Raw genomic sequence first — 18,764 nt, 5'->3', positions numbered from 1 at the left:
AATTTGACTTGGTGTATAGTGCAATTAAGAATAAGTTAAAAATTAAGTTAACAACAACAACACACTATATACAGTAGAGTAAGGTGAATTAAAGTGGGAGCACAGATGGGCTGGGATGGTGGGGCCTGTAAGTGGCACCGACAGTCCTTTGGTGGGCGGGGGGGGGAGGGGGGTCACCTGGGGGAGTTGGGGTTCTGTTCAGCAGGCTGGCTGCAGTGGGGAAGAAGCTGTTCTTGTGGCGCGAGGTCCTGGTCCTGATGGACCGGAGCCTCTTGCCAAAAGGGAGGGGCCGAAAGAGATTATGTCCTGGATGAGAGGGGTTGGCTACAATCCTGGCTGCCCGCCTCCAGGTCCTGGAGATGTGCAGCTCCTGGAGAGACGGGAGGTGGCAGCCGATCACCTTCTCTGCTGAGTGGATGACGCGTTGCAGCTTGGCCTTGTCTCTGGCCGTGGCCGCAGCGAACCAGACTGTGATGGAGGACGTGAGGGTGGATTCGATGATGGCGGTGTAAAAGTCTACCAGCATCTTTTCAGGGAGGTGAAACTTCTTCAGCTGCCTCAGGAAGTACATCCTCTGCTGGACCTTCTTAGTGATGGAGCTGATGTTCTGCTCCCACTTGAGGTCCTGGCTGATGATGGTTCCCAGGAAGCAGAAGGACTCCACAGAGGTCACCGGGGAGTCACAGAGGATGACAGGGGGGAGGGGGGCTGGGGCCTTCCTGAAGTCCACTGTCATCTCCACTGTCTTCAGAGCATTAAGCTCCAGGTTGTTAGCGCTGCACTATGACACCAGCCTGGCTATTTCACTCCTGTAGGCCGACTCATCTCCGTCAGAGATGAGGCCGATGAGTGTGGTGTCGTCAGCAAACTTCAGGAGTTTGACAGACAGGTGACCAGCTGTGCAGCTGTTTGTGTACAGGGAGAGTAACAGGGGTGAAAGGACACAGCCCTGGGGGGATCCGGTGCTTGTGGTCCGAGTATCTGAGACGAGCTTCCCCAGCCTCACATACTGCTGTCTGTCCGTCAGGAAGTCTGTGATCCACCTGCAGGTGGAGTCAGGCACATTCATCTTGGAGAGTTTTTAATACTAAAGATGTATGAAAGACATACCGAAAAAATATGTCTTTCAGTGTTTAACTGGCTGTCTTTGGATTATGCATGCCTGAGTAATGACCATTCTTACTCCTCATCTCTCTGTTCACTGCTTGCTAATTTACATAGCAGGGGTCCCAGCAGGAGGGGGCGGGGTTGTAACACGACTCCTTGAGCAGAGCCAGGCTGAGAGAGGCTTTGACATGTAAGATGTTAGATGTTAGAATGCCAGATGTTAGAATGACCAGTTCATTTTATATCTATGAAAATATTCAGGGAGCTATGGGACATGTTCAGCTTTAGGTCTGTGAAAATTGGTGTCGATTGTTGAAACATAAGTTACCATAAAAAAATGTTTGTTTGGAGTCTAGACAGATTTAACACAGGTTTTTGGATGAAAAGGATTTTTTATAAATCATCTGTTACACTTTTAAGTCTGAAAAAAATATGGAAGGCAGCAAACACAGATCCCTACCGTTTTTAATTTTTTTGTGCTGATATTTGAAAGATAAGTTATGCAAAAAAATAGGTGTTTGCAGTTTTGCCTAAAAAGACGTTTTCGGACCTTTTTGGATGTAACGCTCTCTAAGATGTCACCTGTAACTTCAATCATTCTGAATTTTTTTAGGAAGCAGTAGCACATAAATGCCTATGAAAGTTGAATTCTTGGTGCTGATAACCTAAACAGAATTTATGCTAAAAATCTTTGTTCAGTCCAAAATTTCATTAAAAAAATCAAGTGATGAAGTTTCTCGTAGACCCTATTGTGTTACATATCAAAGCTGGAGGTTATTAAAGGCATCTAATTCTGAAATCTCAGCTTCCTGAGACAAACGGCTGATTTATAATAAATTTCTATTATTTGGGTGCACATAATCGACCACTTCCTGTTACGCAGGCACCGTCAGGTGTACACCCATGAAACTTTACATGATGAGAGAAGACCCTTCTGAGTATCTCCAGTTTTAATTTCATGCACATCGGACAAAGCAAAGAGAAAATACAGGGCAGAATGTGCCCCATGCAATAACTAGGTGGCGCTACAGAGCTCGTCCAAGATTGTCATATCCATGGGTTCAGAATAGAAGCTTCATCATATCCATTGAATTTCAGTGAGATTGGACAAGGAATGTGCACGTGAGAGCAACTTTTGTGTGCATGGCGAGATGCCCAACTTTGCCGTTCTGTCACGACCACACCCCCGCATTGAAAGTTATGGTTTTTTGTCAGAGTAAACTTCAATGGCTTTTCAACAGGTGGACGTCATTTTCAGGTGTGTCGGCTCATCCTACTCGGAGCAGTGATGCTCCAAGTAAAACATGTCATTTCCTCTTGCCAGCAGGTGGCGCTACACTTTTTCCAGATTTTTTCACTGCAGATGTGTTCAGAGTCAGACTACAATCATGCACATCAATTTTGGATCAGATTGGATTATGCATGGCTGAGTAATGGCCATTTTTCTTTTCATGCCGTGTTTTCGAAACGACCTCCAATTTTGACGCGCCGCCATGGTCACAAACATCCATAAAAACTTAAAAGCTTTGCAATTTAACATCGGACATGTGTTTAGTTTACAAAACCAAAGTTTGGAGTCATTATTCATAAATCTCTAGGAGGAGTTCGTTCTAGAAGGAGGCCTACAAATGTCCAAAATAGAGCAAAAATGACATATTGACACCAATATAGCAGACTTCCTGTGCGACTGACAGCTTGGTACCAAGAGACTTTTTTGTAGGTTTCCATCTGATGAACATGTCCTGAAAAAATCAAGCTTGTATGTCAAAGCATATGCGGGGGCTCGGGACAAATGTCACTGTAGGTGGCGCTGTCGAGCCGTTTTTGTGCGCCCATGCCAATCTTCTGTAAAATACGAAATTTTTCGCGACTCCTGATGTGTGTGCCAAATTTGGTGAGTTTTGGGGTATGTTAAAGGCCTCAAAAAGGCGACTCTTCCGTCGGAAGAAAAAGAATAATAATAATAATTAAAGCTACAAGTAGCATTTAGCGGGCCCGAGCACGTGCGACCGCATGGCACGAGCGACCGCCCCGTGAGCAACGCCCTGCTCGAGCCATTCTCGTCGTTTTTTCTTGTCCATTCTGGAGCTCCAAGCTATTGTTAATACGACAGCAGCCTGGGGGGGGGGGGGGGGGGCTGTAATCTGTTGCCTTAAGGGACAAAGACTTTTGCATATAGCATGAAAAAAATTCAAGCAATGATGATAATTGCTATCACTGTCCCTAAGGATGAGAACAATAGAACTCATTCAATTTCCACTACAATGTCTAGATGAGTGTCAGCTATGTCTGATAACTTGGCCAATTAGCTGGACCGGGATCTTGCAAAGTGCAGGTGGTTAACGTCCAGTGTAATGAGTCTGTGGACGGCAACAGTACAGCATAGCTTTTGGTTTCCACAAGAGAAGAACTCCTGACACATCTGCCCTAACAGACAACTACAAGAGGAGTTGAAATGTATAACACGGTGAAGGAGTTTTTGTGCAGAAAAAGGTACAATTAGAAAAGCTGGTAGCAGTGACTGCAGATGGGACTCCTGCTATGATCAATAGACAAACAGGTTTCATCACTCACTGTAAAGCTGACCCAGACTTTCCAAAATGTCTGCATTACTGCTGCGTCATTCACCAGCAGGCCTTATGTGCAGAAGTGATTGGCTCTGGACATATAATGACTCTTATTCTGAAAATCGTAAACAACCTCAGCTGCAAAGCAAAACAGCACAGGATTTTTAAGGTGCTATTGGAGGAGATGTCTGTTGAATATGGTGAATATGAACATTGTGAATCTGAACTTGCATTCTTGACTGACATTACTGGAAAACTAAACCACTTGATCTGCGAGCTGCAAGACAATGGCAAAACTATTTTTTTTTGACCAGCCTGCCTGAGCCAGTGTTTTTCTTGTGGGGATCTTTTCTGCCAGGGCTTGTCAGCTTGGTCAGTGGATGTTGCTGCAGTTGTCTCCCTTGCTGGGACAGCTGGAGTTAAACACAGCAGCTCACGGCTCTGAAGTGGACCCCGTTGCTGTCCCAGTCTGGATGGGCACTGTGGCGATGTTCCAATGGCCAGGCTGGCTCCTGGTATAAAGAGATTCCCAAATACCATTTCCTAACCGCAGAGCCAAGGATGTGTTTACATGTTTAGGTCAAAAATGTGATGGACAGCTTCATGTTGTCTAAACATGCCACCCTGTTATTAATCCAGTTGATATGGTTCTCCATCTGTGTCTAGGTGATAGAAAAGCATTTTTTTTTATATTTACAGCTCTAAGCAAACAAACAGTTGTCTATATAAAAGAGCTTTTACAATTGTGCACTTTTAGCAGGTCTCTGAGTTCATGTGACCAATGTATGGTGGATTTTCACAGACCTTGTTTAAAACTGAAGGTGAGAGAGACTTAGAGAAATGGCTTCATTGTTCTGGAGTTCTTTGTTTCATCCATAGAAGAGTAGAATTGGTGATTGATTTTGAAAAGCTGCTGAAAAAAGTATCTTTTCAAATTGCAATTTCTAACTTGGGTTTTACATTTTGTTTTCCATTTTTTGTGCTTTATTTGGGAAGCATTTGTTATTTGTTTGGTGTTTTTAAGGTTCTGCAAATATACACATCATTTTTTAGAGACATTTGTTATCAGTTGTGTTTGTTGATTTGTAGTTTAATTTCATTGGATGTATAGATGTCGTGTGGGGGGGAGGCTCGACAGCAGGTAGGACCCAGGCGCAGAGACGGGAGGCAAACGGGTTCAGGGCAAGTGGGTTTATTTAACTAACAAAAAGCGCTGCAGAGCAGGATGACAAAACTAAAAACAAAAACTTACTGTGGCATGGCAAGGGACATGGACGCCAGACAAGAAGACGTGATCAACATGAGCAGAAGTTAATGGACCAGCACAGGAGGAAGGCAGAGACAAGACTTATATACAGACAGGGCAGACAAGACACAGGTGAACACGATTAGGGCAGATGGGGACCAAAGGAAGTAAAACTCAAAAACATGACAAGACAGGAAACCTTTCAAAATAAAACAGGAAACAGAACCAAACAAGACAGAACAAGAACTAAAGCGAAAAAAAAGACAACAAACTGAAACCATGACAATAGAAAGGAAAAGAAGTTCAAACATTGATTATAAAAAAGGATATAAGAGATAAAAAAAAAGAAAAAGGAAAAGAAAAAAGATAAAATATTGATTTAATTGCATTTTGAATGAATAAAAAACAATGATTAATAGAATCAGAAATCAGAAAAAGTTTTATTGCCAGGTTCAGTAGAGCGCACTTTACAAAACGAGGAATTTGACTTGGTGTATAGTGCAATTAAGAATAAGTTAAAAATTAAGTTAACAACAACAACACACTATATACAGTAGAGTAAGGTGACTTAAAGTGGGAGCACAGATGGGCTGGGATGGTGGGGCCTGTAAGTGGCACCGACAGTCCTTTGGTGGGCGGGGGGGGGAGGGGGGGTCACCAAGGGGAGTTGGGGTACTGTTCAGCAGGCTGACTGCAGTGGGGAAGAAGCTGTTCTTGTGGCGCGAGGTCCTGGTCCTGATGGACCGGAGCCTCTTGCCAGAAGGGAGGGGCCGAAAGAGATTATGTCCTGGATGAGAGGGGTTGGCTACAATCCTGGCTGCCCGCCTCCAGGTCCTGGAGATGTGCAGCTCCTGGAGAGACGGGAGGTGGCAGCCGATCACCTTCTCTGCTGAGTGGATGACGCGTTGCAGCTTGGCCTTGTCTCTGGCCGTGGCCGCAGCGAACCAGACTGTGATGGAGGACGTGAGGGTGGATTCGATGATGGCGGTGTAAAAGTCTACCAGCATCTTTTCAGGGAGGTGAAACTTCTTCAGCTGCCTCAGGAAGTACATCCTCTGCTGGACCTTCTTAGTGATGGAGCTGATGTTCTGCTCCCACTTGAGGTCCTGGCTGATGATGGTTCCCAGGAAGCAGAAGGACTCCACAGAGGTCACCGGGGAGTCACAGAGGATGACAGGGGGGAGGGGGGCTGGGGCCTTCCTGAAGTCCACTGTCATCTCCACTGTCTTCAGAGCATTAAGCTCCAGGTTGTTAGCGCTGCACTATGACACCAGCCTGGCTATTTCACTCCTGTAGGCCGACTCATCTCCGTCAGAGATGAGGCCGATGAGTGTGGTGTCGTCAGCAAACTTCAGGAGTTTGACAGACAGGTGACCAGCTGTGCAGCTGTTTGTGTACAGGGAGAGTAACAGGGGGGAAAGGACACAGCCCTGGGGGGATCCGGTGCTTGTGGTCCGAGTATCTGAGACGAGCTTCCCCAGCCTCACATACTGCTGTCTGTCCGTCAGGAAGTCTGTGATCCACCTGCAGGTGGAGTCAGGCACATTCATCTTGGAGAGTTTTTAATACTAAAGATGTATGAAAGACATACCGAAAAATATGTCTTTCAGTGTTTAACTGGCTGTCTTTGGATTATGCATGCCTGAGTAATGGCCATTCTTACTCCTCATCTCTCTGTTCACTGCTTGCTAATTTACATAGCAGGGGTCCCCCCGTTTATTGTCATTGTACATGGGGATACAATGAAATTGCAGCAGCCTTGGAGTGAAGGAGTTACATAAAATAAAAATAAAAATAGAATAGAAAAAGAAATACTGTATTTACAACTCTTAACAAAAAATGAACAATATGGACAGAAACTGTTAAATATTAAATATTTGTGAATAAAATAGAATGGAATTACATGAGTTGCTGTGAGCACAGCTTAATAAATATCAAGTTATTGCACAGTGACCCGGTTAGACAGTCAGGATATTGCACGCATTGTAGTAAAATTAGAGTGAGGTGTGGTTGATGGACGTATGTGCATTCCGTATGATAATTGCCTGTGGAAAAAAGCTGTTTCTTAGTCTGTTTGTCCTGGTTCTGATGGACCTGTACCTCCTTCCAGAGGGCAGCAGTTCAAACAGAGGGAAAGCAGAATGGGTGGAGTTAGTGGTGATGCTAGTCACTCTGCTGAGGCAGCGAGACTGGTAAATGTCCTTCAGTGAGGGGAGGGGGCAGCCGATGATCCTCTGCGCTGTCTTTACCACTCTCTGGAGGCTCTGCCGTTCTGCTTCAGTGCAGTGGGAAAACCACACTTTGATGCCATAGGACAGAATGCTCTCAATGGTTGAGCGGTAGAACGTTACCAGCAGCTCCTGGCTGACGTCGTTCCTCCTAAGTTTTCTCAGGAAGTGCAGGCGTTGCTGGGCCTTCCTGATGACAGTCATGGTGTTGTTAGACCATGTGAGGTCAGCAGAGATGGTGGTGCCCAGGAGGGTGAAGCTGTGGACCCTCTCCACACAGTTTCCATCGATGTAGAGTGGGGGTGGATCTGTTCTGTTTTTTCTGAAGTCCAGGATGATCTCCTTGGTCTTGGTGGTGTTCAGGATGAGGTTATTAGCCTGACACCACCTTGAGAGTTTCAGGACTTCGTCTCTGTAGGCCGTCTCGTCGTCCCCAGAGATCAGCCCCACCACAGTAGTGTCGTCTGCAAACTTCACCACGGTGTTGCTGGTGTGGGCTGGTCTGCAGTCTGCTGTGTACAGTGTATACAGCAGAGGACTCAGCACACATCCCTGTGTGGAGCCTGTGCTCAGCGTCCGGGTGGAGGAGAGGTGGGGGTCAAGTTTGACTGTCTGTGGTCTGTTTGTCAGGAAGTCCTTGATCCACGAGCAGGTGAGTGGGTGGAGTCCTAGTTCAGACAGTTTGTTGACCAGAATGTCAGGAATGATTGTGTTAAAGGCTGAGCTATAGTCCACAAAGAGCATCCTGGCATAGGTGTCTCTGTGTTCCAGGTGGCTCAGCGCAGTGTGGAGGGTGATGGAAATGGCATCATCCGTTGATCTGTTTGCTTTGTAAGCAAACTGGTGGGGGACGAAGATTGGAGGGAGGGAGTCTTTGATGTGTCCCAGGAGCAGCCGCTCCAGACACTTTGTGATGACAGCAGTGAGTGCAACTGGGCGGAAGTCCGTGAGGAAGGCTGTGGATGAGGACTTTTTGGGTATCGGGATGATAGTGGATGACTTCAGGCAAGCAGGGATGAAAGCCTGAGCTAGCGACAGGTTGAAGATTTTTGTGAAGACCTGGGAGAGTTGATCGGCGCAGGCCCGCAGAACCTTTCCGGGAACTCCATCAGGTCCCGCCGCTTTCCTGGGGTTTACCCTGCTGAACATCCGTGCCATCCGTGCCACGTCCATAAAGGCATTGTTTTTATATTTAGAGCTCTAAGCAACCAAACAGTTGTCTATATAAAAGAGCTTTTACAATTGTGCACTTTTAGCAGGCTGAAAAAATTATCTTTTTAAAATTGCCATTTCAAATTTGGGTTTTAAATTTTGTGTTCCATTTTTCTGTGCTTGTATTGGAAGGATTTGTTATTATTTTGTTTAAAAGTGCTACATATTGTATATACACATAATTTATTTAGAGAAATTTGCTATACGTTGTGTTTTTTGGTTTTGTAGTTTAATTTCATTGGATTTATATTAAGGAAAAGAAGTTGCAGCATTGATTAAAAAAGGATAAAAGAGACATTTACTGTCTAAGTCTTATGTTACATCTGTAGAACTGTACTGAGAGTTGGGTTTTGTTTTGGAGCACATTCATATGTTTTGTTTGTAAAAAAAAAAAGATAAAATATTAAGTTAATTGCATTTTACATGACTAGAAAAGCAATGATTATTCATAAAAATCTATGAAAGACATACAAAACAAATGAAAAAGCAGTCTGCCCTCCCTCTTGTGTCTAAACTATTGTCACCTCACTTCTGGGTTAGTTAGCATATAAACAGGCAGCTGGTGTGTGTATGTGTGTGTGTGGGGGGGGGGGGGTGAAATTTGACTCCAGCAACAGGAAAGATTGAGGAGCAGGCTGCAGCATGAGGAAAAGACTGAACCATGTAAGAGGAAATGACATCCTACAGTTGACCAGTTCATTTTATATCTGTAAAGAATATTCAAGAAGCATTTAAACATGTTCAGCTATATGCGTGTTAAACTTGGTGTGGATATTTGAAGCATAAGTAATTTTAAAACACACTTGTTTGGAGTCCAGACGGAAAAAGCACAGGTTTTGGGATGAATCAGGATTTTTTTAAAATCATCTGTTTCACCTGGACTTCTGAAAAAAATATGGAAGGCAGCAAACACAGATCCCTACATTTAAAAAAATAAATGGTGTTGATATATGATGATTAAGTTATGAAAAAAAATAGGTGTTTGTAGTTTTGCCTAAAAAGACGTTTTCGGACCTTTTTGGATGAAATGTTCTCTAAAAGTTCACCTGTAACTTCAATCATTCTGAATTTTTTTAGGAAGCAGTAGCACATAAATGCCTATGAAAGTTGAATTCTTGGTGCTGATAACCTAAACAGAATTTATGCTAAAAATCTTTGTTCAGTCCAAAATTTCATTAAAAAAATCAAGTGATGAAGTTTCTCGTAGACCCTATAGTGTTACATATCAAAGCTGGAGGTTATTAAAGGCATCTAATTCTGAAATCTCAGCTTCCTGAGACAAACGGCTGATTTATAATAAATTTCTATTATTTGGGTGCACATAATCGACCACTTCCTGTTACGCAGGCACCGTCAGGTGTACACCCATGAAACTTTACATGATGAGAGAGGACCCTTCTGAGTATCTCCAGTTTTAATTTCATGCACATCGGACAAAGCAAAGAGAAAATACAGGGCAGAATGTGCCCAATGCAATAACTAGGTGGCGCTATAGAGCTCGTCCAAGATTGTCATATCCATGGGTTCAGAATAGAAGCTTCATCATATCCATTGAATTTCAGTGAGATTGGACAAGGAATGTGCACGTGAGAGCAACTTTTGTGTGCATAGCGAGATGCCCAACTTTGCCGCTCTGTCACGACCACACCCCCGCATTGAAAGTTATGGTTTTTTGTCAGAGTAAACTTCAATGGCTTTTCAACAGGTGGACGTCATTTTAAGGTGTGTCGGCTCATCCTACTCGGAGTAGTGATGCTCCAAGTAAAACATGTCATTTCCTCTTGCCAGCAGGTGGCGCTACACTTTTTCCAGGTTTTTTCACTGCAGATGTGTTCAGAGTCAGACTACAATCATGCACATCAATTTTGGATCAGATTGGATTATGCATGGCTGAGTAATGGCCATTTTTCTTTTCATGGCGTGTTTTCGAAACGACCTCCAATTTTGACGCGCCGCCATGGTCACAAACATCCATAAAAACTTAAAAGCTTTGCAATTTAACATCGGACATGTGTATAGTTTACAAAACCAAAGTTTGGAGTCATTACTCTCAAATCTCTAGGAGGAGTTCGTTCTAGAGCGAGGCCTGCGAATGACCAAAATACAGCAAAAATGACATATTGTCATCAAAATATCAGACTTCCTGTGCGACTGACAGCTTGGTCCCAAGAGACTTTTTTGTAGGTTTCTATCCGATGAACATGCCCTGTTAAAATCAGGTTTGTACTATAAAGCATATGGAGGTGCTCGCGAAAACAAATTTTGCAGGTGGCGCTATCGAGCCATTTTTGTTTACCTATGCCGTTCTCCTATAAAATATGAAATTTTTCGCGACTCCTGATGTGTATACAAAATTTGGTGAGTTTTGGGGTATGTTAAAGGCCTCAAAAAGGCGACGGAAAAGTCGGAAGAATAATAATAATAATAATTAAAGCTACAAGTAGCATTTAGCGGGCCCGAGCACGTGCGACCGCATGGCACGAGCGACCGCCCCGTGAGCAACGCCCTGCTCGAGCCATTCTCGTCGTTTTTTCTTGTCCATTCTGGAGCTCCAAGCTATTGTTAATACGACAGCAGCCTGGGGGGGGGGGGGGGGGGGGGGGGGGCTGTAATCTGTTGCCTTAAGGGACAAAGACTTTTGCATATAGCATGAAAAAAATTCAAGCAATGATGATAATTGCTATCACTGTCCCTAAGGATGAGAACAATAGAACTCATTCAATTTCCACTACAATGTCTAGATGAGTGTCAGCTATGTCTGATAACTTGGCCAATTAGCTGGACCGGGATCTTGCAAAGTGCAGGTGGTTAACGTCCAGTGTAATGAGTCTGTGGACGGCAACAGTACAGCATAGCTTTTGGTTTCCACAAGAGAAGAACTCCTGACACATCTGCCCTAACAGACAACTACAAGAGGAGTTGAAATGTATAACACGGTGAAGGAGTTTTTGTGCAGAAAAAGGTACAATTAGAAAAGCTGGTAGCAGTGACTGCAGATGGGACTCCTGCTATGATCAATAGACAAACAGGTTTCATCACTCACTGTAAAGCTGACCCAGACTTTCCAAAATGTCTGCATTACTGCTGCGTCATTCACCAGCAGGCCTTATGTGCAGAAGTGATTGGCTCTGGACATATAATGACTCTTATTCTGAAAATCGTAAACAACCTCAGCTGCAAAGCAAAACAGCACAGGATTTTTAAGGTGCTATTGGAGGAGATGTCTGTTGAATATGGTGAATATGAATATGGTGAATCTGAACTTGCATTCTTGACTGACATTACTGGAAAACTAAACCACTTGATCTGCGAGCTGCAAGACAATGGCAAAACTATTTTTTTTTGACCAGCCTGCCTGAGCCAGTGTTTTTCTTGTGGGGATCTTTTCTGCCAGGGCTTGTCAGCTTGGTCAGTGGATGTTGCTGCAGTTGTCTCCCTTGCTGGGACAGCTGGAGTTAAACACAGCAGCTCACGGCTCTGAAGTGGACCCCGTTGCTGTCCCAGTCTGGATGGGCACTGTGGCGATGTTCCAATGGCCAGGCTGGCTCCTGGTATAAAGAGATTCCCAAATACCATTTCCTAACCGCAGAGCCAAGGATGTGTTTACATGTTTAGGTCAAAAATGTGATGGACAGCTTCATGTTGTCTAAACATGCCACCCTGTTATTAATCCAGTTGATATGGTTCTCCATCTGTGTCTAGGTGATAGAAAAGCATTTTTTTTATATTTAGAGCTCTAAGCAAACAAACAGTTGTCTATATAAAAGAGCTTTTACAATTGTGCACTTTTAGCAGGTCTCTGAGTTCATGTGACCAATGTATGGTGGATTTTCACAGACCTTGTTTAAAACTGAAGGTGAGAGAGACTTAGAGAAATGGCTTCATTGTTCTGGAGTTCTTTGTTTCATCCACAGAAGAGTAGAATTGGTGATTGATTTTGAAAAGCTGCTGAAAAAAGTATCTTTTTCAAATTGCAATTTCTAACTTAGGTTTTACATTTTGTGTTCCATTTTTTGTGCTTTAATTGGGAAGCATTTGTTATTTGTTTGGTGTTTTTAAGGTTCTGCAAATATACACATCATTTTTTAGAGACATTTGTTATCAGTTGTGTTTGTTGATTTGTAGTTTAATTTCATTGGATGTATAGATGTCGTGTGGGGGGGAGGCTCGAGAGCAGGTAGGACCCAGGCGCAGAGACGGGAGGCAAACGGGTTCAGGGCAAGTGGGTTTATTTAACTAACAAAAAGCGCTGCAGAGCAGGATGACAAAACTAAAAACAAAAACTTACTGTGGCATGGCAAGGGACATGGACGCCAGACAAGAAGACGTGAACAACATGAGCAGAAGTTAATGGACCAGCACAGGAGGAAGGCAGAGACAAGACTTATATACAGACAGGGCAGACAAGACACAGGTGAACACGATTAGGGCAGATGGGGACCAAAGGAAGTAAAACTCAAGAAACATGACAATACAGGAAACCTTTCAAAATAAAACAGGAAACAGAACCAAACAAGACAGAACAAGAACTAAAGCGAAAAAAAAGACAACAAACTGAAACCATGACAATAGAAAGGAAAAGAAGTTCAAACATTGATTATAAAAAAGGATATAAGAGATAAAAAAAAAAAGAAAAAGGAAAAGAAAAAAGATAAAATATTGATTTAATTGCATTTTGAATGAATAAAAAACAATGATTAATAGAATCAGAATCAGAATCAGAAATCAGAAAAAGTTTTATTGGCAGGTTCAGTAGAGCGCACTTTACAAAACGAGGAATTTGACTTGGTGTATAGTGCAATTAAGAATAAGTTAAAAATTAAGTTAACAACAACAACACACTATATACAGTAGAGTAAGGTGAATTAAAGTGGGAGCACAGATGGGCTGGGATGGTGGGGCCTGTAAGTGGCACCGACAGTCCTTTGGTGGGCGGGGGGGGGGGGAGGGGGGGTCACCTGGGGGAGTTGGGGTACTGTTCAGCAGGCTGACTGCAGTGGGGAAGAAGCTGTTCTTGTGGCGCGAGGTCCTGGTCCTGATGGACCGGAGCCTCTTGCCAGAAGGGAGGGGCCGAAAGAGATTATGTCCTGGATGAGAGGGGTTGGCTACAATCCTGGCTGCCCGCCTCCAGGTCCTGGAGATGTGCAGCTCCTGGAGAGACGGGAGGTGGCAGCCGATCACCTTCTCTGCTGAGTGGATGACGCGTTGCAGCTTGGCCTTGTCTCTGGCCGTGGCCGCAGCGAACCAGACTGTGATGGAGGACGTGAGGGTGGATTCGATGATGGCGGTGTAAAAGTCTACCAGCATCTTTTCAGGGAGGTGAAACTTCTTCAGCTGCCTCAGGAAGTACATCCTCTGCTGGACCTTCTTAGTGATGGAGCTGATGTTCTGCTCCCACTTGAGGTCCTGGCTGATGATGGTTCCCAGGAAGCAGAAGGACTCCACAGAGGTCACCGGGGAGTCACAGAGGATGACAGGGGGGAGGGGGGCTGGGGCCTTCCTGAAGTCCACTGTCATCTCCACTGTCTTCAGAGCATTAAGCTCCAGGTTGTTAGCGCTGCACTATGACACCAGCCTGGCTATTTCACTCCTGTAGGCCGACTCATCTCCGTCAGAGATGAGGCCGATGAGTGTGGTGTCGTCAGCAAACTTCAGGAGTTTGACAGACAGGTGACCAGCTGTGCAGCTGTTTGTGTACAGGGAGAGTAACAGGGGTGAAAGGACACAGCCCTGGGGGGATCGGGTGCTTGTGGTCCGAGTATCTGAGACGAGCTTCCCCAGCCTCACTTACTGCTGTCTGTCCGTCAGGAAGTCTGTGATCCACCTGCAGGTGGAGTCAGGCACATTCATCTTGGAGAGTTTTTAATACTAAAGATGTATGAAAGACATACCGAAAAAATATGTCTTTCAGTGTTTAACTGGCTGTCTTTGGATTATGCATGCCTGAGTAATGGCCATTCTTACTCCTCATCTCTCTGTTCACTGCTTGCTAATTTACATAGCAGGGGTCCCAGCAGGAGGGGGCGGGGTTGTAACACGACTCCTTCAGCAGAGCCAGGCTGAGAGAGGCTTTGACATGTAAGATGTTAGATGTTAGAATGCCAGATGTTAGAATGACCAGTTCATTTTATATCTATGAAAATATTCAGGGAGCTATGGGACATGTTCAGCTATAGGTCTGTGAAAATTGGTGTCGATTGTTGAAACATAAGTTACCATAAAAAAATGTTTGTTTGGAGTCTAGACAGATTTAACACAGGTTTTTGGATGAAAAAGGATTTTTTATAAATCATCTGTTACACTTTTAAGTCTGAAAAAAATATGGAAGGCAGCAAACACAGATCCCTACCGTTTTTAATTTTTTTGTGCTGATATTTGAAAGATAAGTTATGCAAAAAAATAGGTGTTTGCAGTTTTGCCTAAAAAGACGTTTTCGGACCTTTTTGGATCAAATGTTGTCTAAAAGTTCACCTGTAACTTCAATCATTCTGAATTTTTTTAGGAAAACTAAACCACTTCAACTGTGATCTGCAAGGCAATGGTAAAACTATATTTTTTATGGAACAGCCTGCAGTGTTTCTTGTGGGGATCTTTTCTGCCAGGGCTTGCCGGCTTGGTCGGTGGTTGTTGCTGTTACCAATCCAGTTGATATGGTTCTCCATCTGTGTCTAAGTGATAAAATCAGAATCAGAATCGTTTATTGTCATTGTACATGGGGATACAATGAAATTGCAGCAGCCTTGGAGTGAAGGAGTTACATAAAATAAAAATAAAAATAGAATAGAAAAAGAAATACTGTATTTACAACTCTTAACAAAAATGAACAATATGGACAGAAACTGTTAAATATTAAATATTTGTGAATAAAATAGAAAGGAATTACATGAGTTGCTGTGAGCACAGCTTAATAAATATCAAGTTATTGCACAGTGACCCGGTTAGACAGTCAGGATATTGCACGCATTGTAGTAAAATTAGAGTGAGGTGTGGTTGGTGGACGTATGTGCATTCCGTATGATAATTGCCTGTGGAAAAAAGCTGTTTCTTAGTCTGTTTGTCCTGGTTCTGATGGACCTGTACCTCCTTCCAGAGGGCAGCAGTTCAAACAGAGGGAAAGCAGAATGGGTGGAGTTAGTGGTGATGCTAGTCACTCTGCTGAGGCAGCGAGACTGGTAAATGTCCTTCAGTGAGGGGAGGGGGCAGCCGATGATCCTCTGCGCTGTCTTTACCATTCTCTGGAGACTCTGCCGTTCTGCTTCAGTGCAGTGGGAAAACCACACTGTGATGCCATAGGACAGAATGCTCTCAATGGTTGAGCGGTAGAACGTTACCAGCAGCTCCTGGCTGACGTCGTTCCTCCTAAGTTTTCTCAGGAAGTGCAGGCGTTGCTGGGCCTTCCTGATGACAGTCATGGTGTTGTTAGACCATGTGAGGTCAGCAGAGATGGTGGTGCCCAGGAGGGTGAAGCTGTGGACCCTCTCCACACAGTTTCCATCGATGTAGAGTGGGGGTGGATCTGTTCTGTTTTTTCTGAAGTCCAGGATGATCTCCTTGGTCTTGGTGGTGTTCAGGATGAGGTTATTAGCCTGACACCACCTTGAGAGTTTCAGGACTTCGTCTCTGTAGGCCGTCTCGTCGTCCCCAGAGATCAGCCCCACCACAGTAGTGTCGTCTGCAAACTTCACCACGGTGTTGCTGGTGTGGGCTGGTCTGCAGTCTGCTGTGTACAGTGTGTACAGCAGAGGACTCAGCACACATCCCTGTGTGGAGCCTGTGCTCAGCGTCCGGGTGGAGGAGAGGTGGGGGTCAAGTTTGACTGTCTGTGGTCTGTTTGTCAGGAAGTCCTTGATCCACGAGCAGGTGAGTGGGTGGAGTCCTAGTTCAGACAGTTTGTTGACCAGAATGTCAGGAATGATTGTGTTAAAGGCTGAGCTATAGTCCACAAAGAGCATCCTGGCGTAGGTGTCTCTGTGTTCCAGGTGGCTCAGCGCAGTGTGGAGGGTGATGGAAATGGCATCATCCGTTGATCTGTTTGCTTTGTAAGCAAACTGGTGGGGGACGAAGATTGGAGGGAGGGAGTCTTTGATGTGTCCCAGGAGCAGCCGCTCCAGACACTTTGTGATGACAGCAGTGAGTGCAACTGGGCGGAAGTCCGTGAGGAAGGCTGTGGATGAGGACTTTTTGGGTATCGGGATGATAGTGGATGACTTCAGGCAAGCAGGGATGAAAGCCTGAGCTAGCGACAGGTTGAAGATTTTTGTGAAGACCTGGGAGAGTTGATCGGCGCAGGCCCGCAGAACCTTTCCGGGAACTCCATCAGGTCCCGCCGCTTTCCTGGGGTTTACCCTGCTGAACATCCGTGCCATCCGTGCCACGTCCATAAAGGCATTGTTTTTATATTTAGAGCTCTAAGCAACCAAACAGTTGTCTATATAAAAGAGCTTTTCCAATTGTGCACTTTTAGCAGGCTGAAAAAATTATCTTTTTAAAATTGCCATTTCAAATTTGGGTTTTAAATTTTGTGTTCCATTTTTCTGTGCTTGTATTGGAAGGATTTGTTATTATTTTGTTTAAAAGTGCTACATATTGTATATACACATAATTTATTTAGAGAAATTTGCTATACGTTGTGTTTTTTGGTTTTGTAGTTCAATTTCATTGGATTTATATTAAGGAAAAGAAGTTGCAGCATTGATTAAAAAAGGATAAAAGAGACATTTACTGTCTAAGTCTTATGTTACATCTGTAGAACTGTACTGAGAGTTGGGTTTTGTTTTGGAGCACATTCATATGTTTTGTTTGTAAAAAAAAAAAGATAAAATATTAAGTTAATTGCATTTTACATGACTAGAAAAGCAATGATTATTCATAAAAATCTATGAAAGACATACAAAACAAATGAAAAAGCAGTCTGCCCTCCCTCTTGTGTCTAAACTCTTGTCACCTCACCTCTGGGTTAGTTAGCATATGAATAGGCAGCTGGTGTGTGTGTGTGTGGGGGGGGGGGGGGGGTGAAATTTGACTCCAGCAACAGGGCGGATTGAGGAGCAGGCTGCAGCATGAGGAAAAAACTGAAGCATGTAAGAGGAAATGACATCCTACAGTTGACCAGTTCATTTTATATCTGTAAAGAATATTCAAGAAGCATTTAGACATGTTCAGCTATATGCGTGTGAAACTTGGTGTGGATATTTGAAGCATAAGTAATTTTAAAACACACTTGTTTGGAGTCCAGACGGAAAAAGCACAGGTTTTGGGATGAATCAGGATTTTTTTTAAATCATCTGTTTCACCTGGACTTCTGAAAAAAATATGGAAGGCAGCAAACACAGATCCCTACATTTAAAAAAATAAATGGTGTTGATATATGATGATTAAGTTATGAAAAAAAATAGGTGTTTGTAGTTTTGCCTAAAAAGACGTTTTCGGACCTTTTTGGATGTAATGCTCTCTAAGATGTCACCTGTAACTTCAATCATTCTGAATTTTTTTAGGAAGCAGTAGCACATAAATGCCTATTAAAGTGTAGTCTTTGGTGCTGATAACCTAAACAGAATTTATGCTAAAAATCTTTGTTCAGTCCCAAATTGCATAGGAAAAAAAGAGGTATGAAGTTTCTCATAGACCCTTTTGTGTTACATATCAAAGCTGGAGGTTATTAAAGGCATCTAATTCTGAAATCTCAGCTTCCTGAGACAAACGGCTGATTTATAATAAATTTCTATTATTTGGGTGCACATAATCGACCACTTCCTGTTACGCAGGCACCGTCAGGTGTACACCCATGAAACTTCAGATTATGAGAGAGGACCCTTCAGAGTATCTCCAGTTTTAATTTCATGCACATCGGACAAAGCAAAGAGAAAATACAGGGCAGAATGTGCCCAATGCAATAACTAGGTGGCGCTATAGAGCTCGTCCAAGATTGTCATATCCATGGGTTCAGAATAGAAGCTTCATCATATCCATTGAATTTCAGTGAGATTGGACAAGGAATGTGCACGTGAGAGCAACTTTTGTGTGCATGGCGAGATGCCCAACTTTGCCGCTCTGTCACGACCACACCCCCGCATTGAAAGTTATGGTTTTTTGTCAGAGTAAACTTCAATGGCTTTTCAACAGGTGGACGTCATTTTCAGGTGTGTCGGCTCATCCTACTGGGAGCAGTGATGCTCCAAGTAAAACATGTCATTTCCTCTTGCCAGCAGGTGGCGCTACACTTTTTCCAGATTTTTTCACTGCTGATGTGTTCAGGGTCAGACTACAATCATGCACATCAATTTTGGATCAGATTGGATTATGCATGGCTGAGTAATGGCCATTTTTCTTTTCATGGCGTGTTTTCGAAACGACCTCCAATTTTGACGCGCCGCCATGGTCACAAACATCCATAAAAACTTAAAA

Source organism: Oryzias latipes, chromosome 8 (assembly GCF_053564925.1).
Source record: "Oryzias latipes strain Hd-rR chromosome 8, Olatipes_Hd-rR_3.1".
NCBI lineage: Eukaryota > Metazoa > Chordata > Actinopteri > Beloniformes > Adrianichthyidae > Oryzias > Oryzias latipes.
Note: the sequence above shows the minus strand (reverse complement) of the source record.